Here is a 25,871-nt window from a genome sequence, read left to right as displayed (position 1 = left end):
GCTTCCGTGAGAAAACAGTGTGCTTTGAGTACTTCGAGGACCTCGTACCCGAAGTCACTGTGCCTGAGGAGAAAGTCAGCATCTCACCATGCAGTGTCGCTGACGGCACACCCAGCATGAACAGATGTCTGGAAGTAAGGCCCTGACCTGCCGTGCAGAAGCGGAGGCGTGCAGCAGTTTCCATGAGGCGGTGGCCTCTGCTCTGGGTAACTTCCACGGCAGCACAGTTTTCTGGACACCTAGGAGGCTAGCGTGGGCACCCTGCTCCCGGCAGGAACACTGAGTACCCCCAGGCCCACCTGGGTCTGCTAAGCAACATCCAGGCCCGTAGCCCTTTAGAGCCCCTCTGTGTATGCCGAGCGTAGGGAAACGCACTGCACTCTCTTTGGGAGCAGCTTAATTTCTTCAGCACTCGCACACGTTCACGAACACCGTTGTGGCACGTCCCTCATGGCGTCGAAGTCTGACGCATTGCCCTAGTCTGACCTGAACTCAGAGTAACCCTCGGCTTCGCATTCCATCTAGGAGCTCCTGCCTGAAGTCACCGTGCCTCCCAGAGATAGTGGGCGTGCGTTCTAACTGCCATTTAAGACAGTCCTGCTCTTCCTGTGACACTGCAGGCTTTTGGATAGCCACAGGCCCAGAGGAGCAGCTGCGGCGTTCCTTGGTTGAGGCAGTTCGCTTGATGCAGAACACCCTACTTCGAGAAGTTGATTCAGGGGAGGAAACACAGGGTAACCTGTGTCTCTTTAGACTTGGTAGAAACCACAGGGGTGTATGCTGAGTGTGCCCATGGAAACGGGTTCCTGCTGGAACTAGCCTTGCTGTCCCATTTGGAAGGCTGCATTCATGCTGCCTTGAAGCTACCTGACATTCCCTGCTCTTGACAGGCCTGTCAACCCTGTAAGAATGCTTCGCGGAAAAGTATGAGTCTGTTCTGTCTGAACCAGGTGCTTCCGTGGCCGCGGTTGTGGTCTGCCTGACAAGCTCTAGAGCTAAAGGGAATCTCAACGTGAAAACTTGCCTCCAGGTTAGGTCACTAGTAGCCGTGCAGAAAGGGAGGCAGGCAGCTGTTTCCATCAGTTCTTAGTCGCTTACATGCTTTATGTGAAAGGAAGTACACTTTTGAGGACTTGTAGGCCTCTCGGGTAGGTATCACTTTCCTCCAAGTTCACTGAGTACCTCCACACCCCCGTGGGCCTGCTGAGCCACTTCGAGACCCGTTGGTTGATCCCTCGGAGGCCCTCTGTGCATGCCGAGTGATGGGCAACACCCTGTACGTTCCTTGAGGAGAGGTACATTTCCACAGTCTTCGAACAGCCTCAGGACAACATTTCTGGCGAGTCCGACTTTGTCATGGCCCTTGTGTGAGCTTCCGTGAGAAAACAGTGTGCTTTGAGTACTTCGAGGACCTCGTACCCGAAGTCACTGTGCCTGAGGAGAAAGTCAGCATCTCACCATGCGGTGTCGCTAACGGCACACCCAGCCTGAACAGATGCCTGGAAGTAAGGCCCTGATTTGCCGTGCAGAAGCGGAGGCGTGCAGCAGTTTCCATGAGGCGGTGGCCTCTGCTCTGGGTAACTTCCACGGCAGCACAGTTTTCTGGACACCTAGGAGGCTAGCGTGGGCACCCTGCTCCCGGCAGGAACACTGAGTACCCCCAGGCCCACCTGGGTCTGCTAAGCAACATCCAGGCCCGTAGCCCTTTAGAGCCCCTCTGTGTATGCCGAGCGTAGGGAAACGCACTGCACTCTCTTTGGGAGCAGCTTAATTTCCTCAGCACTCGCACACGTTCACGAACACCGTTGTGGCACGTCCCTCATGGCGTCGAAGTCTGACGCATTGCCCGAGTCTGACCTGAACTCAGAGTAACCCTCGGCTTCGCATTCCATCTAGGAGCTCCTGCCTGAAGTCACCGTGCCTCCCAGAGATAGTGGGCGTGCGTTCTAACTGCCATTTAAGACAGTCCTGCTCTTCCTGTGACACTGCAGGCTTTTGGATAGCCACAGGCCCAGAGGAGCAGCTGCGGCGTTCCTTGGTTGAGGCAGTTCGCTTGATGCAGAACACCCTACTTCGAGAAGTTGATTCAGGGGAGGAAACACAGGGTAACCTGTGTCTCTTTAGACTTGGTAGAAACCACAGGGGTGTATGCTGAGTGTGCCCATGGAAACGGGTTCCTGCTGGAACTAGCCTTGCTGTCCCATTTGGAAGGCTGCATTCATGCTGCCTTGAAGCTACCTGACATTCCCTGCTCTTGACAGGCCTGTCAACCCTGTAAGAATGCTTTGCGGAAAAGTATGCGTCCGTTCTGTCTGAATCAGGTGCTTCCGTGACCGCGGTTGTGGTCCGCCTGACAAGCTCTAGCGCTATAGGGAATCTCAACGTGAAAACTTGCCTCCAGGTTAGGCCCCTAGTAGCCGTGCAGAAAGGGAAGCGGGCAGCTGTTTCCATGAGTTCTTAGTCGCTTATATGCTTGATGTGAAAGGAAGTACACTTTTGAGGACTCTTAGGCCTCTCCGGTATGCATCACTTTCGCTCCAAGTTCACTGAGTACCTCCACACCCCCGTGGGCCTGCTGAGCCACTTCGAGACCCGTTGCTTGATCCCTCGGAGGTCCTCTGTGCATGCCGAGTGATGGGCAACACCCTGTACGTTCCTTGAAGAGAGTTACATTTCCAGAGTCCTCGAACAGCCTCAGGACAATATTTCTGGCGAGTCCGACTTTGTCATGGCCCTTGTGTGAGCTTCCGTGAGAAAACAGTGTGCTTTGAGTACTTCGAGGACCTCGTACCCGAAGTCACTGTGCCTGAGGAGAAAGTCAGCATCTCACCATGCGGTGTCGCTGACGGCACACCCAGCATGAACAGATGTCTGGAAGTAAGGCCCTGACCTGCCGTGCAGAAGCGGAGGCGTGCAGCAGTTTCCATGAGGCGGTGGCCTCTGCTCTGGGTAACTTCCACGGCAGCACAGTTTTCTGGACACCTAGGAGGCTAGCGTGGGCACCCTGCTCCCGGCAGGAACACTGAGTACCCCCAGGCCCACCTGGGTCTGCTAAGCAACATCCAGGCCCGTAGCCCTTTAGAGCCCCTCTGTGTATGCCGAGCGTAGGGAAACGCACTGCACTCTCTTTGGGAGCAGCTTAATTTCCTCAGCACTCGCACACGTTCACGAACACCAGTGTGGCACGTCCCTCATGGAGACGAAGTCTGACGCATTGCCCGAGTCTGACTGAGCTGAACTCAGAGTAACCCTCGGCTTCGCATTCCATCTTGAAGCTCCTGCCTGAAGTCACCGTGCCTCCCAGAGATAGTGGGCGTGCGTTCTAACTGCCATTTACGACAGTCCTGCTCTTCCTGTGACACTGCAGGCTTTTGGATAGCCACTGGCCCAGAGGAGCAGCTGCGGCGTTCCTTGGTTGAGGCAGTTCGCTTGATGCAGAACACCCTACTTCGAGAAGTTGATTCAGGGGAGGAAACACAGGGTAACCTGTGTCTCTTTAGACTTGGTAGAAACCACAGGGGTGTATGCTGAGTGTGCCCATGGAAACGGGTTCCTGCTGGAACTAGCCTTGCTGTCCCATTTGGAAGGCTGCATTCATGCTGCCTTGAAGCTACCTGACATTCCCTGCTCTTGACAGGCCTGTCAACCCTGTAAGAATGCTTCGCGGAAAAGTATGAGTCTGTTCTGTCTGAACCAGGTGCTTCCGTGGCCGCGGTTGTGGTCTGCCTGACAAGCTCTAGAGCTAAAGGGAATCTCAACGTGAAAACTTGCCTCCAGGTTAGGTCACTAGTAGCCGTGCAGAAAGGGAGGCAGGCAGCTGTTTCCATCAGTTCTTAGTCGCTTACATGCTTTATGTGAAAGGAAGTACACTTTTGAGGACTTGTAGGCCTCTCGGGTAGGCATCACTTTCCTCCAAGTTCACTGAGTACCTCCACACCCCCGTGGGCCTGCTGAGCCACTTCGAGACCCGTTGGTTGATCCCTCGGAGGCCCTCTGTGCATGCCGAGTGATGGGCAACACCCTGTACGTTCCTTGAGGAGAGGTACATTTCCACAGTCTTCGAACAGCCTCAGGACAACATTTCTGGCGAGTCCGACTTTGTCATGGCCCTTGTGTGAGCTTCCGTGAGAAAACAGTGTGCTTTGAGTACTTCGAGGACCTCGTACCCGAAGTCACTGTGCCTGAGGAGAAAGTCAGCATCTCACCATGCGGTGTCGCTAACGGCACACCCAGCCTGAACAGATGTCTGGAAGTAAGGCCCTGATTTGCCGTGCAGAAGCGGAGGCGTGCAGCAGTTTCCATGAGGCGGTGGCCTCTGCTCTGGGTAACTTCCACGGCAGCACAGTTTTCTGGACACCTAGGAGGCTAGCGTGGGCACCCTGCTCCCGGCAGGAACACTGAGTACCCCCAGGCCCACCTGGGTCTGCTAAGCAACATCCAGGCCCGTAGCCCTTTAGAGCCCCTCTGTGTATGCCGAGCGTAGGGAAACGCACTGCACTCTCTTTGGGAGCAGCTTAATTTCCTCAGCACTCGCACACGTTCACGAACACCGTTGTGGCACGTCCCTCATGGCGTCGAAGTCTGACGCATTGCCCTAGTCTGACCTGAACTCAGAGTAACCCTCGGCTTCGCATTCCATCTAGGAGCTCCTGCCTGAAGTCACCGTGCCTCCCAGACATAGTGGGCGTGCGTTCTAACTGCCATTTAAGACAGTCCTGCTCTTCCTGTGACACTGCAGGCTTTTGGATAGCCACAGGCCCAGAGGAGCAGCTGCGGCGTTCCTTGGTTGAGGCAGTTCGCTTGATGCAGAACACCCTACTTCGAGAAGTTGATTCAGGGGAGGAAACACAGGGTAACCTGTGTCTCTTTAGACTTGGTATAAACCACAGGGGTGTATGCTGAGTGTGCCCATGGAAACGGGTTCCTGCTGGAACTAGCCTTGCTGTCCCATTTGGAAGGCTGCATTCATGCTGCCTTGAAGCTACCTGACATTCCCTGCTCTTGACAGGCCTGTCAACCCTGTAAGAATGCTTCGCGGAAAAGTCTGAGTCTGTTCTGTCTGAACCAGGTGCTTCCGTGGCCGCGGTTGTGGTCTGCCTGACAAGCTCTAGAGCTAAAGGGAATCTCAACGTGAAAACTTGTCTCCAGGTTAGGTCACTAGTAGCCGTGCAGAAAGGGAGGCAGGCAGCTGTTTCCATCAGTTCTTAGTCGCTTACATGCTTTATGTGAAAGGAAGTACACTTTTGAGGACTTGTAGGCCTCTCGGGTACGCATCACTTTCCTCCAAGTTCACTGAGTACCTCCACACCCCCGTGGGCCTGCTGAGCCACTTCGAGACCCGTTGGTTGATCCCTCGGAGGCCCTCTGTGCATGCCGAGTGATGGGCAACACCCTGTACGTTCCTTGAGGAGAGGTACATTTCCACAGTCTTCGAACAGCCTCAGGACAACATTTCTGGCGAGTCCGACTTTGTCATGGCCCTTGTGTGAGCTTCCGTGAGAAAACAGTGTGCTTTGAGTACTTCGAGGACCTCGTACCCGAAGTCACTGTGCCTGAGGAGAAAGTCAGCATCTCACCATGCGGTGTCGCTAACGGCACACCCAGCCTGAACAGATGCCTGGAAGTAAGGCCCTGATTTGCCGTGCAGAAGCGGAGGCGTGCAGCAGTTTCCATGAGGCGGTGGCCTCTGCTCTGGGTAACTTCCACGGCAGCACAGTTTTCTGGACACCTAGGAGGCTAGCGTGGGCACCCGGCTCCCGGCAGGAACACTGAGTACCCCCAGGCCCACCTGGGTCTGCTAAGCAACATCCAGGCCCGTAGCCCTTTAGAGCCCCTCTGTGTATGCCGAGCGTAGGGAAACGCACTGCACTCTCTTTGGGAGCAGCTTAATTTCCTCAGCACTCGCACACGTTCACGAACACCATTGTGGCACGTCCCTCATGGAGACGAAGTCTGACGCATTGCCCGAGTCTGACTGAGCTGAACTCAGAGTAACCCTCGGCTTCGCATTCCATCTAGAAGCTCCTGCCTGAAGTCACCGTGCCTCCCAGAGATAGTGGGCGTGCGTTCTAACTGCCATTTACGACAGTCCTGCTCTTCCTGTGACACTGCAGGCTTTTGGATAGCCACTGACCCAGAGGAGCAGCTGCGGCGTTCCTTGGTTGAGGCAGTTCGCTTGATGCAGAACATCCTACTTCGAGAAGTTGATTCAGGGGAGGAAACACAGGGTAACCTGTGTCTCTTTAGGCTTGGTAGAAACCACAGGGGTGTTTGCTGCATGTGCCCATGGAAACGGGGGCCTGCTGGAACTAGCCTTGCTTTCCCATTTGGAAGGCTGCATTCATGCTGCCTTGAAGCTACCTGATATTCCCTGCTCTTGACAGGCCTGTCAACCCTGTAAGAATGCTTCGCTGAAAAGTATGAGTCTGTTCTGTCTGAACCAGGTGCTTCCGTGGCCGCTGTTGTGGTCCGCCTGACAAGCTCTAGAGCTAAAGGGAATCTCAACGTGAAAACTTGCCTCCAGGTTAGGTCACTAGTAGCCGTGCAGAAAGGGAGGCAGGCAGCTGTTTCCATCAGTTCTTAGTCGCTTACATGCTTGATGTGAAAGGAAGTACACTTTTGAGGACTCTTAGGCCTCTCCGGTATGCATCACTTTCGCTCCAAGTTCACTGAGTACCTCCACACCCCCGTGGGCCTGCTGAGCCACTTCGAGACCCGTTGGTTGATCCCTCGGAGGCCCTCTGTGCATGCCGAGTGATGGGCAACACCCTGTACGTTCCTTGAGGAGAGGTACATTTCCAGAGTCTTCGAACAGCCTCAGGACAACATTTCTGGCGAGTCCGACTTTGTCATGGCCCTTGTGTGAGCTTCCGTGAGAAAACAGTGTGCTTTGAGTACTTCGAGGACCTCGTACCCGAAGTCACTGTGCCTGAGGAGAAAGTCAGCATCTCACCATGCGGTGTCGCTAACGGCACACCCAGCCTGAACAGATGCCTGGAAGTAAGGCCCTGATTTGCCGTGCAGAAGCGGAGGCGTGCAGCAGTTTCCATGAGGCGGTGGCCTCTGCTCTGGGTAACTTCCACGGCAGCACAGTTTTCTGGACACCTAGGAGGCTATCGTGGGCACCCTGCTCCCGGCAGGAACACTGAGTACCCCCAGGCCCACCTGGGTCTGCTAAGCAACATCCAGGCCCGTAGCCCTTTAGAGCCCCTCTGTGTATGCCGAGAGTAGGGAAACGCACTGCACTCTCTTTGGGAGCAGCTTAATTTCCTCAGCACTCGCACACGTTCACGAACACCGTTGTGGCACGTCCCTCATGGCGTCGAAGTCTGACGCATTGCCCGAGTCTGACTGAGCTGAACTCAGAGTAACCCTCGGCTTCGCATTCCATCTAGGAGCTCCTGCCTGAAGTCACCGTGCCTCCCAGAGATAGTGGGCGTGCGTTCTAACTGCCATTTAAGACAGTCCTGCTCTTCCTGTGACACTGCAGGCTTTTGGATAGCCACAGGCCCAGAGGAGCAGCTGCGGCGTTCCTTGGTTGAGGCAGTTCGCTTGATGCAGAACACCCTACTTCGAGAAGTTGATTCAGGGGAGGAAACACAGGGTAACCTGTGTCTCTTTAGGCTTGGTAGAAACCACAGGGGTGTTTGCTGCATGTGCCCATGGAAACGGGGGCCTGCTGGAACTAGCCTTGCTTTCCCATTTGGAAGGCTGCATTCATGCTGCCTTGAAGCTACCTGACATTCCCTGCTCTTGACAGGCCTGTCAACCCTGTAAGAATGCTTCGCTGAAAAGTATGAGTCTGTTCTGTCTGAACCAGGTGCTTCCGTGGCCGCGGTTGTGGTCTGCCTGACAAGCTCTAGAGCTAAAGGGAATCTCAACGTGAAAACTTGCCTCCAGGTTAGGTCACTAGTAGCCGTGCAGAAAGGGAGGTAGACAGCTGTTTCCATCAGTTCTTAGTCGCTTACATGCTTTATGTGAAAGGAAGTACACTTTTGAGGACTTGTAGGCCTCTCGGGTACGCATCACTTTCCTCCAAGTTCACTGAGTACCTCCACACCCCCGTGGGCCTGCTGAGCCACTTCGAGACCCGTTGCTTGATCCCTCGGAGGCCCTCTGTGCATGCCGAGTGATGGGCAACACCCTGTACGTTCCTTGAGGAGAGGTACATTTCCACAGTCTTCGAACAGCCTCAGGACAACATTTCTGGCGAGTCCGACTGTGTCATGGCCCTTGTGTGAGCTTCCGTGAGAAAACAGTGTGCTTTGAGTACTTCGAGGACCTCGTACCCGAAGTCACTGTGCCTGAGGAGAAAGTCAGCATCTCACCATGCGGTGTCGCTAACGGCACACCCAGCCTGAACAGATGCCTGGAAGTAAGGCCCTGATTTGCCGTGCAGAAGCGGAGGAGTGCAGCAGTTTCCATGAGGCGGTGGCCTCTGCTCTGGGTAACTTCCACGGCAGCACAGTTTTCTGGACACCTAGGAGGCTAGCGTGGGCACCCTGCTCCCGGCAGGAACACTGAGTACCCCCAGGCCCACCTGGGTCTGCTAAGCAACATCCAGGCCCGTAGCCCTTTAGAGCCCCTCTGTGTATGCCGAGCGTAGGGAAACGCACTGCACTCTCTTTGGGAGCAGCTTAATTTCCTCAGCACTCGCACACGTTCACGAACACCATTGTGGCACGTCCCTCATGGAGACGAAGTCTGACGCATTGCCCGAGTCTGACTGAGCTGAACTCAGAGTAACCCTCGGCTTCGCATTCCATCTAGAAGCTCCTGCCTGAAGTCACCGTGCCTCCCAGAGATAGTGGGCGTGCGTTCTAACTGCCATTTACGACAGTCCTGCTCTTCCTGTGACACTGCAGGCTTTTGGATAGCCACTGACCCAGAGGAACAGCTGCGGCGTTCCTTGGTTGAGGCAGTTCGCTTGATGCAGAACATCCTACTTCGAGAAGTTGATTCAGGGGAGGAAACACAGGGTAACCTGTGTCCCTTTAGACTTGGTAGAAATCAAAGGGGTGTATGCTGAGTGTGCCCATGGAAAAGGGTTCCTGCTGGAACTAGCCTTGCTGTCCCATTTTGAGGCTGCATTCATGCTGCCTTGAAGCTACCTGACATTCCCTGCTCTTGACAGGCCTGTCAACCCTGTAAGAATGCTTTGCGGAAAAGTATGCGTCCATTCTGTCTGAACCAGGTGCTTCCGTGACCGCGGTTGTGGTCCGCCTGACAAGCTCTAGCGCTATAGGGAATCTCAACGTGAAAACTTGCCTCCAGGTCAGGCCCCTAGTAGCCGTGCAGAAAGGGAAGCGGGCAGCTGTTTCCATGAGTTCTTAGTCGCTTATATGCTTGATGTGAAAGGAAGTACACTTTTGAGGACTCTTAGGCCTCTCCGGTATGCATCACTTTCGCTCCAAGTTCACTGAGTACCTCCACACCCCCGTGGGCCTGCTGAGCCACTTCGAGACCCGTTGGTTGATCCCTCGGAGGCCCTCTGTGCATGCCGAGTGATGGGCAACACCCTGTACGTTCCTTGAAGAGAGCTACATTTCCAGAGTCCTCGAACAGCCTCAGGACAACATTTCTGGCGAGTCCGACTTTGTCATGGCCCTTGTGTGAGCTTCCGTGAGAAAACAGTGTGCTTTGAGTACTTCGAGGACCTCGTACCCGAAGTCACTGTGCCTGAGGAGAAAGTCAGCATCTCACCATGCGGTGTCGCTGACGGCACACCCAGCCTGAACAGATGTCTGGAAGTAAGGCCCTGATTTGCCGTGCAGAAGCAGAGGCGTGCAGCAGTTTCCATGAGGCGGTGGCCTCTGCTCTGGGTAACTTCCACGGCAGCACAGTTTTCTGGACACCTAGGAGGCTAGCGTGGGCACCCTGCTCCCGGCAGGAACACTGAGTACCCCCAGGCCCACCTGGGTCTGCTAAGCAACATCCAGGCCCGTAGCCCTTTAGAGCCCCTCTGTGTATGCCGAGCGTAGGGAAACGCACTGCACTCTCTTTGGGAGCAGCTTAATTTCCTCAGCACTCGCACACGTTCACGAACACCGTTGTGGCACGTCCCTCATGGCGACGAAGTCTGACGCATTGCCCGAGTCTGAGCTGAACTCAGAGTAACCCTCGGCTTCGCATTCCATCTAGAAGCTCCTGCCTGAAGTCACCGTGCCTCCCAGAGATAGTGGGCGTGCGTTCTAACTGCCATTTACGACAGTCCTGCTCTTCCTGTGACACTGCAGGCTTTTGGATAGCCACAGGCCCACAGGAGCAGCTGCGGCGTTCCTTGGTTGAGGCAGTTCGCTTGATGCAGAACACCCTACTTCGAGAAGTTGATTCAGGGGAGGAAACACAGGGTAACCTGTGTCTCTTTAGACTTGGTAGAAACCACAGGGGTGTATGCTGAGTGTGCCCATGGAAACGGGGTCCTGCTGGAACTAGCCTTGCTGTTCCATTTTGAAGGCTGCATTCATGCTGCCTTGAAGCTACCTGACATTCCCTGCTCTTGACAGGCCTGTCAACCCTGTAAGAATGCTTCGCTGAAAAGTATAAGTCTGTTCTGTCTGAACCAGGTGCTTCCGTGGCCGCGGTTGTGGTCCGCCTGACAAGCTCTAGAGCTAAAGGGAATCTCAACGTGAAAACTTGCCTCCAGGTTAGGTCACTAGTAGCCGTGCAGAAAGGGAGGCAGGCAGCTGTTTCCATCAGTTCTTAGTCGCTTACATGCTTGATGTGAAAGGAAGTACACTTTTGAGGACTCTTAGGCCTCTCCGGTATGCATCACTTTCGCTCCAAGTTCACTGAGTACCTCCACACCCCCGTGGGCCTGCTGAGCCACTTCGAGACCCGTTGCTTGATCCCTCGGAGGCCCTCTGTGCATGCCGAGTGATGGGCAACACCCTGTACGTTCCTTGAGGAGAGGTACATTTCCACAGTCTTCGAACAGCCTCAGGACAACATTTCTGGCGAGTCCGACTGTGTCATGGCCCTTGTGTGAGCTTCCGTGAGAAAACAGTGTGCTTTGAGTACTTCGAGGACCTCGTACCCGAAGTCACTGTGCCTGAGGAGAAAGTCAGCATCTCACCATGCGGTGTCGCTAACGGCACACCCAGCCTGAACAGATGCCTGGAAGTAAGGCCCTGATTTGCCGTGCAGAAGCGGAGGCGTGCAGCAGTTTCCATGAGGCGGTGGCCTCTGCTCTGGGTAACTTCCACGGCAGCACAGTTTTCTGGACACCTAGGAGGCTAGCGTGGGCACCCTGCTCCCGGCAGGAACACTGAGTACCCCCAGGCCCACCTGGGTCTGCTAAGCAACATCCAGGCCCGTAGCCCTTTAGAGCCCCTCTGTGTATGCCGAGAGTAGGGAAACGCACTGCACTCTCTTTGGGAGCAGCTTAATTTCCTCAGCACTCGCACACGTTCACGAACACCGTTGTGGCACGTCCCTCATGGTGTCGAAGTCTGACGCATTGCCCGAGTCTGACTGAGCTGAACTCAGAGTAACCCTCGGCTTCGCATTCCATCTAGGAGCTCCTGCCTGAAGTCACCGTGCCTCCCAGAGATAGTGGGCGTGCGTTCTAACTGCCATTTAAGACAGTCCTGCTCTTCCTGTGACACTGCAGGCTTTTGGATAGCCACAGGCCCAGAGGAGCAGCTGCGGCGTTCCTTGGTTGAGGCAGTTCGCTTGATGCAGAACACCCTACTTCGAGAAGTTGATTCAGGGGAGGAAACACAGGGTAACCTGTGTCTCTTTAGGCTTGGTAGAAACCACAGGGGTGTTTGCTGCATGTGCCCATGGAAACGGGGGCCTGCTGGAACTAGCCTTGCTTTCCCATTTGGAAGGCTGCATTCATGCTGCCTTGAAGCTACCTGACATTCCCTGCTCTTGACAGGCCTGTCAACCCTGTAACAATGCTTCGCTGAAAAGTATGAGTCTGTTCTGTCTGAACCAGGTGCTTCCGTGGCCGCGGTTGTGGTCTGCCTGACAAGCTCTAGAGCTAAAGGGAATCTCAACGTGAAAACTTGCCTCCAGGTTAGGTCACTAGTAGCCGTGCAGAAAGGGAGGTAGACAGCTGTTTCCATCAGTTCTTAGTCGCTTACATGCTTTATGTGAAAGGAAGTACACTTTTGAGGACTTGTAGGCCTCTCGGGTACGCATCACTTTCCTCCAAGTTCACTGAGTACCTCCACACCCCCGTGGGCCTGCTGAGCCACTTCGAGACCCGTTGGTTGATCCCTCGGAGGCCCTCTGTGCATGCCGAGTGATGGGCAACACCCTGTACGTTCCTTGAAGAGAGCTACATTTCCAGAGTCCTCGAACAGCCTCAGGACAACATTTCTGGCGAGTCCGACTTTGTCATGGCCCTTGTGTGAGCTTCCGTGAGAAAACAGTGTGCTTTGAGTACTTCGAGGACCTCGTACCCGAAGTCACTGTGCCTGAGGAGAAAGTCAGCATCTCACCATGCGGTGTCGCTGACGGCACACCCAGCCTGAACAGATGTCTGGAAGTAAGGCCCTGATTTGCCGTGCAGAAGCAGAGGCGTGCAGCAGTTTCCATGAGGCGGTGGCCTCTGCTCTGGGTAACTTCCACGGCAGCACAGTTTTCTGGACACCTAGGAGGCTAGCGTGGGCACCCTGCTCCCGGCAGGAACACTGAGTACCCCCAGGCCCACCTGGGTCTGCTAAGCAACATCCAGGCCCGTAGCCCTTTAGAGCCCCTCTGTGTATGCCGAGCGTAGGGAAACGCACTGCACTCTCTTTGGGAGCAGCTTAATTTCCTCAGCACTCGCACACGTTCACGAACACCGTTGTGGCACGTCCCTCATGGCGACGAAGTCTGACGCATTGCCCGAGTCTGAGCTGAACTCAGAGTAACCCTCGGCTTCGCATTCCATCTAGAAGCTCCTGCCTGAAGTCACCGTGCCTCCCAGAGATAGTGGGCGTGCGTTCTAACTGCCATTTACGACAGTCCTGCTCTTCCTGTGACACTGCAGGCTTTTGGATAGCCACAGGCCCACAGGAGCAGCTGCGGCGTTCCTTGGTTGAGGCAGTTCGCTTGATGCAGAACACCCTACTTCGAGAAGTTGATTCAGGGGAGGAAACACAGGGTAACCTGTGTCTCTTTAGACTTGGTAGAAACCACAGGGGTGTATGCTGAGTGTGCCCATGGAAACGGGGTCCTGCTGGAACTAGCCTTGCTGTTCCATTTTGAAGGCTGCATTCATGCTGCCTTGAAGCTACCTGACATTCCCTGCTCTTGACAGGCCTGTCAACCCTGTAAGAATGCTTTGCGGAAAAGTATGCGTCCATTCTGTCTGAACCAGGTGCTTCCGTGACCGCGGTTGTGGTCCGCCTGACAAGCTCTAGCGCTATAGGGAATCTCAACGTGAAAACTTGCCTCCAGGTCAGGCCCCTAGTAGCCGTGCAGAAAGGGAAGCGGGCAGCTGTTTCCATGAGTTCTTAGTCGCTTACATGCTTGATGTGAAAGGAAGTACACTTTTGAGGACTCTTAGGCCTCTCCGGTATGCATCACTTTCGCTCCAAGTTCACTGAGTACCTCCACACCCCCGTGGGCCTGCTGAGCCACTTCGAGACCCGTTGGTTGATCCCTCGGAGGCCCTCTGTGCATGCCGAGTGATGGGCAACACCCTGTACGTTCCTTGAAGAGAGCTACATTTCCAGAGTCCTCGAACAGCCTCAGGACAACATTTCTGGCGAGTCCGACTTTGTCATGGCCCTTGTGTGAGCTTCCGTGAGAAAACAGTGTGCTTTGAGTACTTCGAGGACCTCGTACCCGAAGTCACTGTGCCTGAGGAGAAAGTCAGCATCTCACCATGCGGTGTCGCTGACGGCACACCCAGCCTGAACAGATGTCTGGAAGTAAGGCCCTGATTTGCCGTGCAGAAGCAGAGGCGTGCAGCAGTTTCCATGAGGCGGTGGCCTCTGCTCTGGGTAACTTCCACGGCAGCACAGTTTTCTGGACACCTAGGAGGCTAGCGTGGGCACCCTGCTCCCGGCAGGAACACTGAGTACCCCCAGGCCCACCTGGGTCTGCTAAGCAACATCCAGGCCCGTAGCCCTTTAGAGCCCCTCTGTGTATGCCGAGCGTAGGGAAACGCACTGCACTCTCTTTGGGAGCAGCTTAATTTCCTCAGCACTCGCACACGTTCACGAACACCGTTGTGGCACGTCCCTCATGGCGACGAAGTCTGACGCATTGCCCGAGTCTGAGCTGAACTCAGCTCAGACTCGGCTTCGCATTCCATCTAGAGGCTCCTGCCTGAAGTCACCGTGCCTCCCAGAGATAGTGGGCGTGCGTTCTAACTGCCATTTACGACAGTCCTGCTCTTCCTGTGACACTGCAGGCTTTTGGATAGCCACAGGCCCAGAGGAGCAGCTGCGGTGTTCCTTGGTTTAGGCAGTTCGCTTGATGCAGAACACCCTACTTCGAGAAGTTGATTCAGGGGAGGAAACACAGGGTAACCTGTGTCTCTTTAGACTTGGTAGAAACCATAGGGGTGTATGCTGAGTGTGCCCATGGAAACGGGGGCCTGCTGGAACTAGCCTTGCTGTCCCATTTTGAAGGCTGCATTCATGCTGCCTTGAAGCTACCTGACATTCCCTGCTCTTGACAGGCCTGTCAACCCTGTAAGAATGCTTCGCGGAAAAGTATGCGTCCGTTCTGTCTGAATCAGGTGCTTCCGTGACCGCGGTTGTGGTCCGCCTGACAAGCTGTAGCGCTATAGGGAATCTCAACGTGAAAATTTGCCTCCAGGTTAGGCCCCTAGTAGCCGTGCAGAAAGGGAGGCAGGAAGCTGTTTCCATCAGTTCTTAGTCGCCTACATGCTTTATGTGAAAGGAAGTACACTTTTGAGGACTTGTAGGCCTCTCGGGTACGCATCACTTTCCTCCAAGTTCACTGAGTACCTCCACACCCCCGTGGGCCTGCTGAGCCACTTCGAGACCCGTTGGTTGATCCCTCGGAGGCCCTCTGTGCATGCCGAGTGATGGGCAACACCCTGTACGTTCCTTGAGGAGAGGTACATGTCCAGAGTCTTGGAACAGCCTCAGGACAACATTTCTGGCGAGTCCGACTGTGTCATGGCCCTTGTGTGAGCTGCCGTGAGAAAACAGTGTGCTTTGAGTACTTCGAGGACCTCGTACCCGAAGTCACTCTGCCTGAGGAGAAAGTCAGCATCTCACTATGCGGTGTCGCTAACGGCACACCCAGCCTGAACAGATGCCTGGAAGTAAGGCCCTGATTTGCCGTGCACAAGCGGAGGCGTGCAGCAGTTTCCATGAGGCGGTGGCCTCTGCTCTGGGTAACTTCCACGGCAGCACAGTTTTCTGGACACCTAGGAGGCTAGCGTGGGCACCCTGCTCCCGGCAGGAACACTGAGTACCCCCAGGTCCACCTGGGTCTGCTAAGCAACATCCAGGCCCGTAGCCCTTTAGAGCCCCTTTGTGTATGCCGAGAGTAGGGAAACGCACTGCACTCTCTTTGGGAGCAGCTTAATTTCCTCAGCACTCGCACACGTTCACGAACACCGTTGTGGCACGTCCCTCATGGCGTCGAAGTCTGACGCATTGCCCTAGTCTGAGCTGAACTCAGAGTAACCCTCGGCTTCGCATTCCATCTAGGAGCTCCTGCCTGAAGTCACCGTGCCTCCCTGAGATAGTGGGCGTGCGTTCTAACCGCCATTTAAGAGAGTCCTGCTCTTCCTGTGACACTGCAGGCTTTTGGATAGCCACAGGCCCAGAGGAGCAGCTGCGGCGTTCCTTGGTTGAGGCAGTTCACTTGATGCAGAACACCCTACTTCGAGAAGTTGATTCAGGGGAGGAAACACAGGGTAACCTGTGTCTCTTTAGACTTGGTAGAGACAACAGGGGTGTTTGCTGCGTGTGCCCATGGAAACGGGGGCCTGCTGGAACTAGCCTTGCTGTTCCATTTTGAAGGCTGCATTCATGCTGCCTTGAAGCTACCTGACATTCCCTGCTCTTGACAGGCCTGTCAACCCTGTAAGAATGCTTTGCGGAAAAGTATGCGTCCATTCTGTCTGAACCAGGTGCTTCCGTGACCGCGGTTGTGGTCCGCCTGACAAGCTCTAGCGCTATAGGGAATCTCAACGTGAAAACTTGCCTCCAGGTCAGGCCCCTAGTAGCCGTGCAGAAAGGGAAGCGGGCAGCTGTTTCCATGAGTTCTTAGTCGCTTACATGCTTGATGTGAAAGGAAGTACACTTTTGAGGACTCTTAGGCCTCTCCGGTATGCATCACTTTCGCTCCAAGTTCACTGAGTACCTCCACACCCCCGTGGGCCTGCTGAGCCACTTCGAGACCCGTTGGTTGATCCCTCGGAGGCCCTCTGTGCATGCCGAGTGATGGGCAACACCCTGTACGTTCCTTGAAGAGAGCTACATTTCCAGAGTCCTCGAACAGCCTCAGGACAACATTTCTGGCGAGTCCGACTTTGTCATGGCCCTTGTGTGAGCTTCCGTGAGAAAACAGTGTGCTTTGAGTACTTCGAGGACCTCGTACCCGAAGTCACTGTGCCTGAGGAGAAAGTCAGCATCTCACCATGCGGTGTCGCTGACGGCACACCCAGCCTGAACAGATGTCTGGAAGTAAGGCCCTGATTTGCCGTGCAGAAGCAGAGGCGTGCAGCAGTTTCCATGAGGCGGTGGCCTCTGCTCTGGGTAACTTCCACGGCAGCACAGTTTTCTGGACACCTAGGAGGCTAGCGTGGGCACCCTGCTCCCGGCAGGAACACTGAGTACCCCCAGGCCCACCTGGGTCTGCTAAGCAACATCCAGGCCCGTAGCCCTTTAGAGCCCCTCTGTGTATGCCGAGCGTAGGGAAACGCACTGCACTCTCTTTGGGAGCAGCTTAATTTCCTCAGCACTCGCACACGTTCACGAACACCGTTGTGGCACGTCCCTCATGGCGACGAAGTCTGACGCATTGCCCGAGTCTGAGCTGAACTCAGCTCAGACTCGGCTTCGCATTCCATCTAGAGGCTCCTGCCTGAAGTCACCGTGCCTCCCAGAGATAGTGGGCGTGCGTTCTAACTGCCATTTACGACAGTCCTGCTCTTCCTGTGACACTGCAGGCTTTTGGATAGCCACAGGCCCAGAGGAGCAGCTGCGGTGTTCCTTGGTTTAGGCAGTTCGCTTGATGCAGAACACCCTACTTCGAGAAGTTGATTCAGGGGAGGAAACACAGGGTAACCTGTGTCTCTTTAGACTTGGTAGAAACCATAGGGGTGTATGCTGAGTGTGCCCATGGAAACGGGGGCCTGCTGGAACTAGCCTTGCTGTCCCATTTTGAAGGCTGCATTCATGCTGCCTTGAAGCTACCTGACATTCCCTGCTCTTGACAGGCCTGTCAACCCTGTAAGAATGCTTCGCGGAAAAGTATGCGTCCGTTCTGTCTGAATCAGGTGCTTCCGTGACCGCGGTTGTGGTCCGCCTGACAAGCTGTAGCGCTATAGGGAATCTCAACGTGAAAATTTGCCTCCAGGTTAGGCCCCTAGTAGCCGTGCAGAAAGGGAGGCAGGAAGCTGTTTCCATCAGTTCTTAGTCGCCTACATGCTTTATGTGAAAGGAAGTACACTTTTGAGGACTTGTAGGCCTCTCGGGTACGCATCACTTTCCTCCAAGTTCACTGAGTACCTCCACACCCCCGTGGGCCTGCTGAGCCACTTCGAGACCCGTTGGTTGATCCCTCGGAGGCCCTCTGTGCATGCCGAGTGATGGGCAACACCCTGTACGTTCCTTGAGGAGAGGTACATGTCCAGAGTCTTGGAACAGCCTCAGGACAACATTTCTGGCGAGTCCGACTGTGTCATGGCCCTTGTGTGAGCTGCCGTGAGAAAACAGTGTGCTTTGAGTACTTCGAGGACCTCGTACCCGAAGTCACTCTGCCTGAGGAGAAAGTCAGCATCTCACTATGCGGTGTCGCTAACGGCACACCCAGCCTGAACAGATGCCTGGAAGTAAGGCCCTGATTTGCCGTGCACAAGCGGAGGCGTGCAGCAGTTTCCATGAGGCGGTGGCCTCTGCTCTGGGTAACTTCCACGGCAGCACAGTTTTCTGGACACCTAGGAGGCTAGCGTGGGCACCCTGCTCCCGGCAGGAACACTGAGTACCCCCAGGTCCACCTGGGTCTGCTAAGCAACATCCAGGCCCGTAGCCCTTTAGAGCCCCTTTGTGTATGCCGAGAGTAGGGAAACGCACTGCACTCTCTTTGGGAGCAGCTTAATTTCCTCAGCACTCGCACACGTTCACGAACACCGTTGTGGCACGTCCCTCATGGCGTCGAAGTCTGACGCATTGCCCTAGTCTGAGCTGAACTCAGAGTAACCCTCGGCTTCGCATTCCATCTAGGAGCTCCTGCCTGAAGTCACCGTGCCTCCCTGAGATAGTGGGCGTGCGTTCTAACCGCCATTTAAGAGAGTCCTGCTCTTCCTGTGACACTGCAGGCTTTTGGATAGCCACAGGCCCAGAGGAGCAGCTGCGGCGTTCCTTGGTTGAGGCAGTTCACTTGATGCAGAACACCCTACTTCGAGAAGTTGATTCAGGGGAGGAAACACAGGGTAACCTGTGTCTCTTTAGACTTGGTAGAGACAACAGGGGTGTTTGCTGCGTGTGCCCATGGAAACGGGGGCCTGCTGGAACTAGACTTGCTTTCCCATTTTGAAGGCTGCATTCATGCTGCCTTGAAGCTACCTGACATTCCCTGCTCTTGACAGGCCTGTCAACCCTGTAAGAATGCTTCGCGGAAAAGTATGCGTCTGTTCTGTCTGAACCAGGTGCTTCCGTGGCCGCGGTTGTAGTCCGCCTGACAAGCTCTAGAGCTAAAGTGAATCTCAACGTGAAAACTTGCCTCCAGGTTAGGCCCCTAGTAGCCGTGCAGAAAGGGAAGCGGGCAGCTGTTTCCATGAGTTCTTAGTCGCTTATATGCTTGATGTGAAAGGAAGTACACTTTTGAGGACTCTTAGGCCTCTCCGGTATGCATCACTTTCGCTCCAAGTTCACTGACTACCTCCAGACCCCCGTGGGCCGGCTGAGCCACTTGGAGACCCGTTGCTTGATCCCTCGGAGGCCCTCTGTGCCTGCCGAGTGATGGGCAACACCCTGTACGTTCCTTGAGGAGAGGTACATGTCCAGAGTCTTGGAACAGCCTCAGGACAACATTTCCGGTGAGTCCGACTGTGTCATGGCCCTTGTGTGAGCTGCCGTGAGAAAACAGTGTGCTTTGAGTACTTCGAGGACCTCGTACCCGAAGTCACTGTGCCTGAGGAGAAAGTCAGCATCTCACCATGCGGTGTCGCTGACGGCACACCCAGCCTGAACAGATGTCTGGAAGTAAGGCCCTGATTTGCCGGGCAGAAGCAGAGGCGTGCAGCAGTTTCCATGAGGCGGTGGCCTCTGCTCTGGGTAACTTCCACGGCAGCACAGTTTTCTGGACACCTAGGAGGCTAGCGTGGGCACCCTGCTCCCGGCAGGAACACTGAGTACCCCCAGGCCCACCTGGGTCTGCTAAGCAACATCCAGGCCCGTAGCCCTTTAGAGCCCCTCTGTGTATGCCGAGCGTAGGGAAACGCACTGCACTCTCTTTGGGAGCAGCTTAATTTCCTCAGCACTCGCACACGTTCACGAACACCGTTGTGGCACGTCCCTCATGGCGACGAAGTCTGACGCATTGCCCGAGTCTGAGCTGAACTCAGAGTAACCCTCGGCTTCGCATTCCATCTAGAAGCTCCTGCCTGAAGTCACCGTGCCTCCCAGAGATAGTGGGCGTGCGTTCTAACTGCCATTTACGACAGTCCTGCTCTTCCTGTGACACTGCAGGCTTTTGGATAGCCACAGGCCCAGAGGAGCAGCTGCGGCGTTCCTTGGTTGAGGCAGTTCGCTTGATGCAGAACACCCTACTTCGAGAAGTTGATTCAGGGGAGGAAACACAGGGTAACCTGTGTCTCTTTAGGCTTGGTAGAAACCACAGGGGTGTTTGCTGCATGTGCCCATGGAAACGGGGGCCTGCTGGAACTAGCCTTGCTTTCCCATTTGGAAGGCTGCATTCATGCTGCCTTGAAGCTACCTGACATTCCCTGCTCTTGACAGGCCTGTCAACCCTGTAAGAATGCTTCGCTGAAAAGTATGAGTCTGTTCTGTCTGAACCAGGTGCTTCCGTGGCCGCGGTTGTGGTCCGCCTGACAAGCTCTAGAGCTAAAGGGAATCTCAACGTGAAAACTTGCCTCCAGGTTAGGCCCCTAATAGCCGTGCAGAAAGGGAAGCGGGCAGCTGTTTCCATGAGTTCTTAGTCGCTTACATGCTTGATGTGAAAGGAAGTAAACTTTTGAGGACTCTTAGGCCTCTCCGGTATGCATCACTTTCGCTCCAAGTTCACTGACTACCTCCAGACCCCCGTGGGCCGGCTGAGCCACTTGGAGACCCGTTGCTTGATCCCTCGGAGGCCCTCTGTGCCTGCCGAGTGATGGGCAACACCCTGTACGTTCCTTGAGGAGAGGTACATGTCCAGAGTCTTGGAACAGCCTCAGGACAACATTTCCGGTGAGTCCGACTGTGTCATGGCCCTTGTGTGAGCTGCCGTGAGAAAACAGTGTGCTTTGAATACTTCGAGGACCTCGTACCCGAAGTCACTCTGCTCGAGGAGAAAGTCAGCATCTCACCATGCGGTGTCGCTAACGGCACACCCAGCCTGAACAGATGCCTGGAAGTAAGGCCCTGATTTGCTGTGCACAAGCGGAGGAGTGCAGCAGTTTCCATGAGGCGGTGGCCTCTGCTCTGGGTAACTTCCACGGCAGCACAGTTTTCTGGACACCTAGGAGGCTAGCGTGGGCACCCTGCTCCCGGCAGGAACACTGAGTACCCCCAGGCCCACCTGGGTCTGCTAAGCAACATCCAGGCCCGTAGCCCTTTAGAGCCCCTCTGTGTATGCCGAGAGTAGGGAAACGCACTGCACTCTCTTTGGGAGCAGCTTAATTTCCTCAGCACTCGCACACGTTCACGAACACCGTTGTGGAACGTCCCTCATGGCGTCGAAGTCTGACGCATTGCCCTAGTCTGACCTGAACTCAGAGTAACCCTCGGCTTCGCATTCCATCTAGGAGCTCCTGCCTGAAGTCACCGTGCCTCCCTGAGATAGTGGGCGTGCGTTCTAACTGCCATTTAAGACAGTCCTGCTCTTCCTGTGACACTGCAGGCTTTCGGATAGCCACAGGCCCAGAGGAGCAGCTGCGGCGTTCCCTGGTTGAGGCAGTTCGCTTGATGCAGAACACCCTACTTCGAGAAGTTGATTCAGGGGAGGAAACACAGGGTAACCTGTGTCTCTTTAGACTTGTTAGAAACCACAGGAGTGTATGCTGAGTGTGCCCATGGAAACGGGTTCCTGCTGGAACTAGCCTTGCTGTCCCATTTGGAAGGCTGCATTCATGCTGCCTTGAAGCTACCTGACATTCCCTGCTCTTGACAGGCCTGTCAACCCTGTAAGAATGCTTCGCGGAAAAGTATGCATCCATTCTGTCTGAACCAGGTGCTTCCGTGGCCGCGGTTGTGGTCCGCCTGACAAGCTCTAGCGCTATAGGGAATCTCAACGTGAAAACTTGCCTCCAGGTTAGGCCCCTAGTAGCCGTGCAGAAAGGGAAGCAGGCAGCAGTTTCTATGAGTTGTTAGTCGCTTATATGCTTGATTTGAAAGGAAGTACAGTTTTGAGGACTCCTAGGACTCTCGGGTATGCATCACTTTCGCTCCAAGTTCACTGACTACCTCCAGACCCCCGTGGGCCGGCTGAGCCACTTGGAGACCCTTTGCTTGATCCCTCGGAGGCCCTCTGTGCCTGCCGAGTGATGGGCAACACCCTGTACGTTCCTTGAGGAGAGGTACATGTCCAGAGTCTTGGAACAGCCTCAGGACAACATTTCCGGTGAGTCCGACTGTGTCATGGCCCTTGTGTGAGCTGCCGTGAGAAAACAGTGTGCTTTGAATACTTCGAGGACCTCGTACCCGAAGTCACTCTGCTCGAGGAGAAAGTCAGCATCTCACCATGCGGTGTCGCTAACGGCACACACAGCCTGAACAGATGCCTGGAAGTAAGGCCCTGATTTGCCGAGCACAAGCGGAGGCGTGTAGCAGTTTCCATGAGGCGGTGGCCTCTGCTCTGGGTAACTTCCACGGCAGCACAGTTTTCTGGACACCTAGGAGGCTAGCGTGGGCACCCTGCTCCCGGCAGGAACACTGAGTACCCCCAGGCCAACCTGGGTCTGCTAAGCAAAATCCAGGCCCGTAGCCCTTTAGAGCCCCTCTGTGTATGCCGAGCGTAGGGAAACGCACTGCACTCTCTTTGGGAGCAGCTTAATTTCCTCAGCACTCGCACACGTTCACGAACACCGTTGTGGCACGTCCCTCATGGCGTCGAAGTCTGACGCATTGCCCTAGTCTGAGCTGAACTCAGAGTAACCCTCGGCTTCGCATTCCATCTAGGAGCTCCTGCCTGAAGTCACCGTGCCTCCCTGAGATAGTGGGCGTGCGTTCTAACTGCCATTTAAGACAGTCCTGCTCTTCCTGTGACACTGCAGGCTTTTGGATAGCCACAGGCCCAGAGGAGCAGCTGCGGCGTTCCCTGGTTGAGGCAGTTCGCTTGATGCAAAACACCCTACTTCGAGAAGTTGATTCAGGGGAGGAAACACAGGGTAACCTGTGTCTCTTTAGACTTGTTAGAAACCACAGGAGTGTATGCTGAGTGTGCCCATGGAAACGGGTTCCTGCTGGAACTAGCCTTGCTGTCCCATTTTGAAGGCTGCATTCATGCTGCCTTGAAGCTACCTGACATTCCCTGCTCTTGACAGGCCTGTCAACCCTGTAAGAACGCTTCGCGGAAAAGTATGCGTCTGTTCTGTCTGAACCAGGTGCTTCCGTGGCCGCGGTTGTAGTCCGCCTGACAAGCTCTAGAGCTAAAGTGAATCTCAACGTGAAAACTTGCCTCCAGGTTAGGCCCCTAGTAGCCGTGCAGAAAGGGAAGCGGGCAGCTGTTTCCATGAGTTCTTAGTCGCTTATATGCTTGATGTGAAAGGAAGTACACTTTTGAGAACTCCTAGGCCTCTCGGGTATGCATCACTTTCCCTCCAAGTTCACTGACTACCTCCAGACCCCCGTGGGCCGGCTGAGCCACTTGCAGACCCGTTGCTTGATCCGTCGGAGGACCTCTGTGCCTGCCGAGTGATGGGCAACACCCTGTACGTTCCTTGAGGAGAGGTACATGTCCAGAGTCTTGGAACAGCCTCAGGACAACATTTCCGGTGAGTCCGACTGTGTCATGGCCCTTGTGTGAGCTGCCGTGAGAAAACAGTGTGCTTTGAATACTTCGAGGACCTCGTACCCGAAGTCACTCTGCTCGAGGAGAAAGTCAGCATCTCACCATACGGTGTCGCTAACGGCACACCCAGCCTGAACAGATGCCTGGAAGTAAGGCCCTGATTTGCCGTGCAGAAGCGGAGGCGTGCAGCAGTTTCCATGAGGCGGTGGCCTCTGCTCTGGGTAACTTCCACGGCAGCACAGTTTTCTGGACACCTAGGAGGCTAGCGTGGGCACCCTGCTCCCGGCAGGAACACTGAGTACCCCCAGGTCCACCTGGGTCTGCTAAGCAACATCCAGGCCCGTAGCCCTTTAGAGCCCCTCTTTGTATGCCGAGAGTAGGGAAACGCACTGCACTCTCTTTGGGAGCAGCTTAATTTCCTCAGCACTCGCACACGTTCACGAACACCGTTGTGGCACGTCCCTCATGGCGTCGAAGTCTGACGCATTGCCCTAGTCTGAGCTGAACTCAGAGTAACCCTCGGCTTCGCATTCCATCTAGGAGCTCCTGCCTGAAGTCACCGTGCCTCCCAGAGATAGTGGGCGTGCGTTCTAACCGCCATTTAAGAGAGTCCTGCTCTTCCTGTGACACTGCAGGCTTTTGGATAGCCACAGGCCCAGAGGAGCAGCTGCGGCGTTCCTTGGTTCAGGCAGTTCACTTGATGCAGAACACCCTACTTCGAGAAGTTGATTCAGGGGAGGAAACACAGGGTAACCTGTGTCTCTTTAGACTTGGTAGAGACAACAGGGGTGTTTGCTGCGTGTGCCCATGGAAACGGGGGCCTGCTGGAACTAGACTTGCTTTCCCATTTTGAAGGCTGCATTCATGCTGCCTTGAAGCTACCTGACATTCCCTGCTCTTGACAGGCCTGTCAACCCTGTAAGAATGCTTCGCGGAAAAGTATGCGTCTGTTCTGTCTGAACCAGGTGCTTCCGTGGCCGCGGTTGTAGTCCGCCTGACAAGCTCTAGAGCTAAAGTGAATCTCAACGTGAAAACTTGCCTCCAGGTTAGGCCCCTAGTAGCCGTGCAGAAAGGGAAGCGGGCAGCTGTTTCCATGAGTTCTTAGTCGCTTATATGCTTGATGTGAAAGGAAGTACACTTTTGAGGACTCTTAGGCCTCTCCGGTATGCATCACTTTCGCTCCAAGTTCACTGACTACCTCCAGATCCCCGTGGGCCGGCTGAGCCACTTGGAGACCCGTTGCTTGATCCCTCGGAGGCCCTCTGTGCCTGCCGAGTGATGGGCAACACCCTGTACGTTCCTTGAGAAGAGGTACATGTCCAGAGTCTTGGAACAGCCTCAGGACAACATTTCCGGTGAGTCCGACTGTGTCATGGCCCTTGTGTGAGCTGCCGTGAGAAAACAGTGTGCTTTGAATACTTCGAGGACCTCGTACCCGAAGTCACTCTGCTCGAGGAGAAAGTCAGCATCTCACCATGCGGTGTCGCTAACGGCACACCCAGCCTGAACAGATGCCTGGAAGTAAGGCCCTGATTTGCCGTGCAGAAGCGGAGGCGTGCAGCAGTTTCCATGAGGCGGTGGCCTCTGCTCTGGGTAACTTCCACGGCAGCACAGTTTTCTGGACACCTAGGAGGCTAGCGTGGGCACCCTGCTCCCGGCAGGAACACTGAGTACCCCCAGGTCCACCTGGGTCTGCTAAGCAACATCCAGGCCCGAAGCCCTTTAGAGCCCCTCTGTGTATGCCGAGAGTAGGGAAACGCACTGCACTCTCTTTGGGAGCAGCTTAATTTCCTCAGCACTCGCACACGTTCACGAACACCGTTGTGGCACGTCCCTCATGGCGTCGAAGTCTGAAGCATTGCCCGAGTCTGACTGAGCTGAACTCAGAGTAACCCTCGGCTTCGCATTCCATCTAGGAGCTCCTGCCTGAAGTCACCGTGCCTCCCAGAGATAGTGGGCGTGCGTTCTAACTGCCATTTAAGACAGTCCTGCTCTTCCTGTGACATTGCAGGCTTTTGGATAGCCACAGGCCCAGAGGAGCAGCTGCGGCGTTCCTTGGTTGAGGCAGTTCGCTTGATGCAGAACACCCTACTTCGAGAAGTTGATTCAGGGGAGGAAACACAGGGTAACCTGTGTCTCTTTAGGCTTGGTAGAAACCACAGGGGTGTTTGCTGCATGTGCCCATGCAAACGGGGGCCTGCTGGAACTAGCCTTGCTTTCCCATTTGGAAGGCTGCATTCATGCTGCCTTGAAGCTACCTGACATTCCCTGCTCTTGACAGGCCTGTCAACCCTGTAAGAATGCTTCGCTGAAAAGTATGAGTCTGTTCTGTCTGAACCAGGTGCTTCCGTGGCCGCGGTTGTGGTCTGCCTGACAAGCTCTAGAGCTAAAGGGAATCTCAACGTGAAAACTTGCCTCCAGGTTAGGTCACTAGTAGCCGTGCAGAAAGGGAGGTAGACAGCTGTTTCCATCAGTTCTTAGTCGCTTACATGCTTTATGTGAAAGGAAGTACACTTTTGAGGACTTGTAGGCCTCTCGGGTACGCATCACTT

Source organism: Globicephala melas, unplaced genomic scaffold (genome assembly GCF_963455315.2).
Source record: "Globicephala melas unplaced genomic scaffold, mGloMel1.2 SCAFFOLD_85, whole genome shotgun sequence".
NCBI classification, from domain to species: Eukaryota; Metazoa; Chordata; class Mammalia; order Artiodactyla; family Delphinidae; genus Globicephala; species Globicephala melas.
This window is presented reverse-complemented; position numbering follows the sequence as displayed.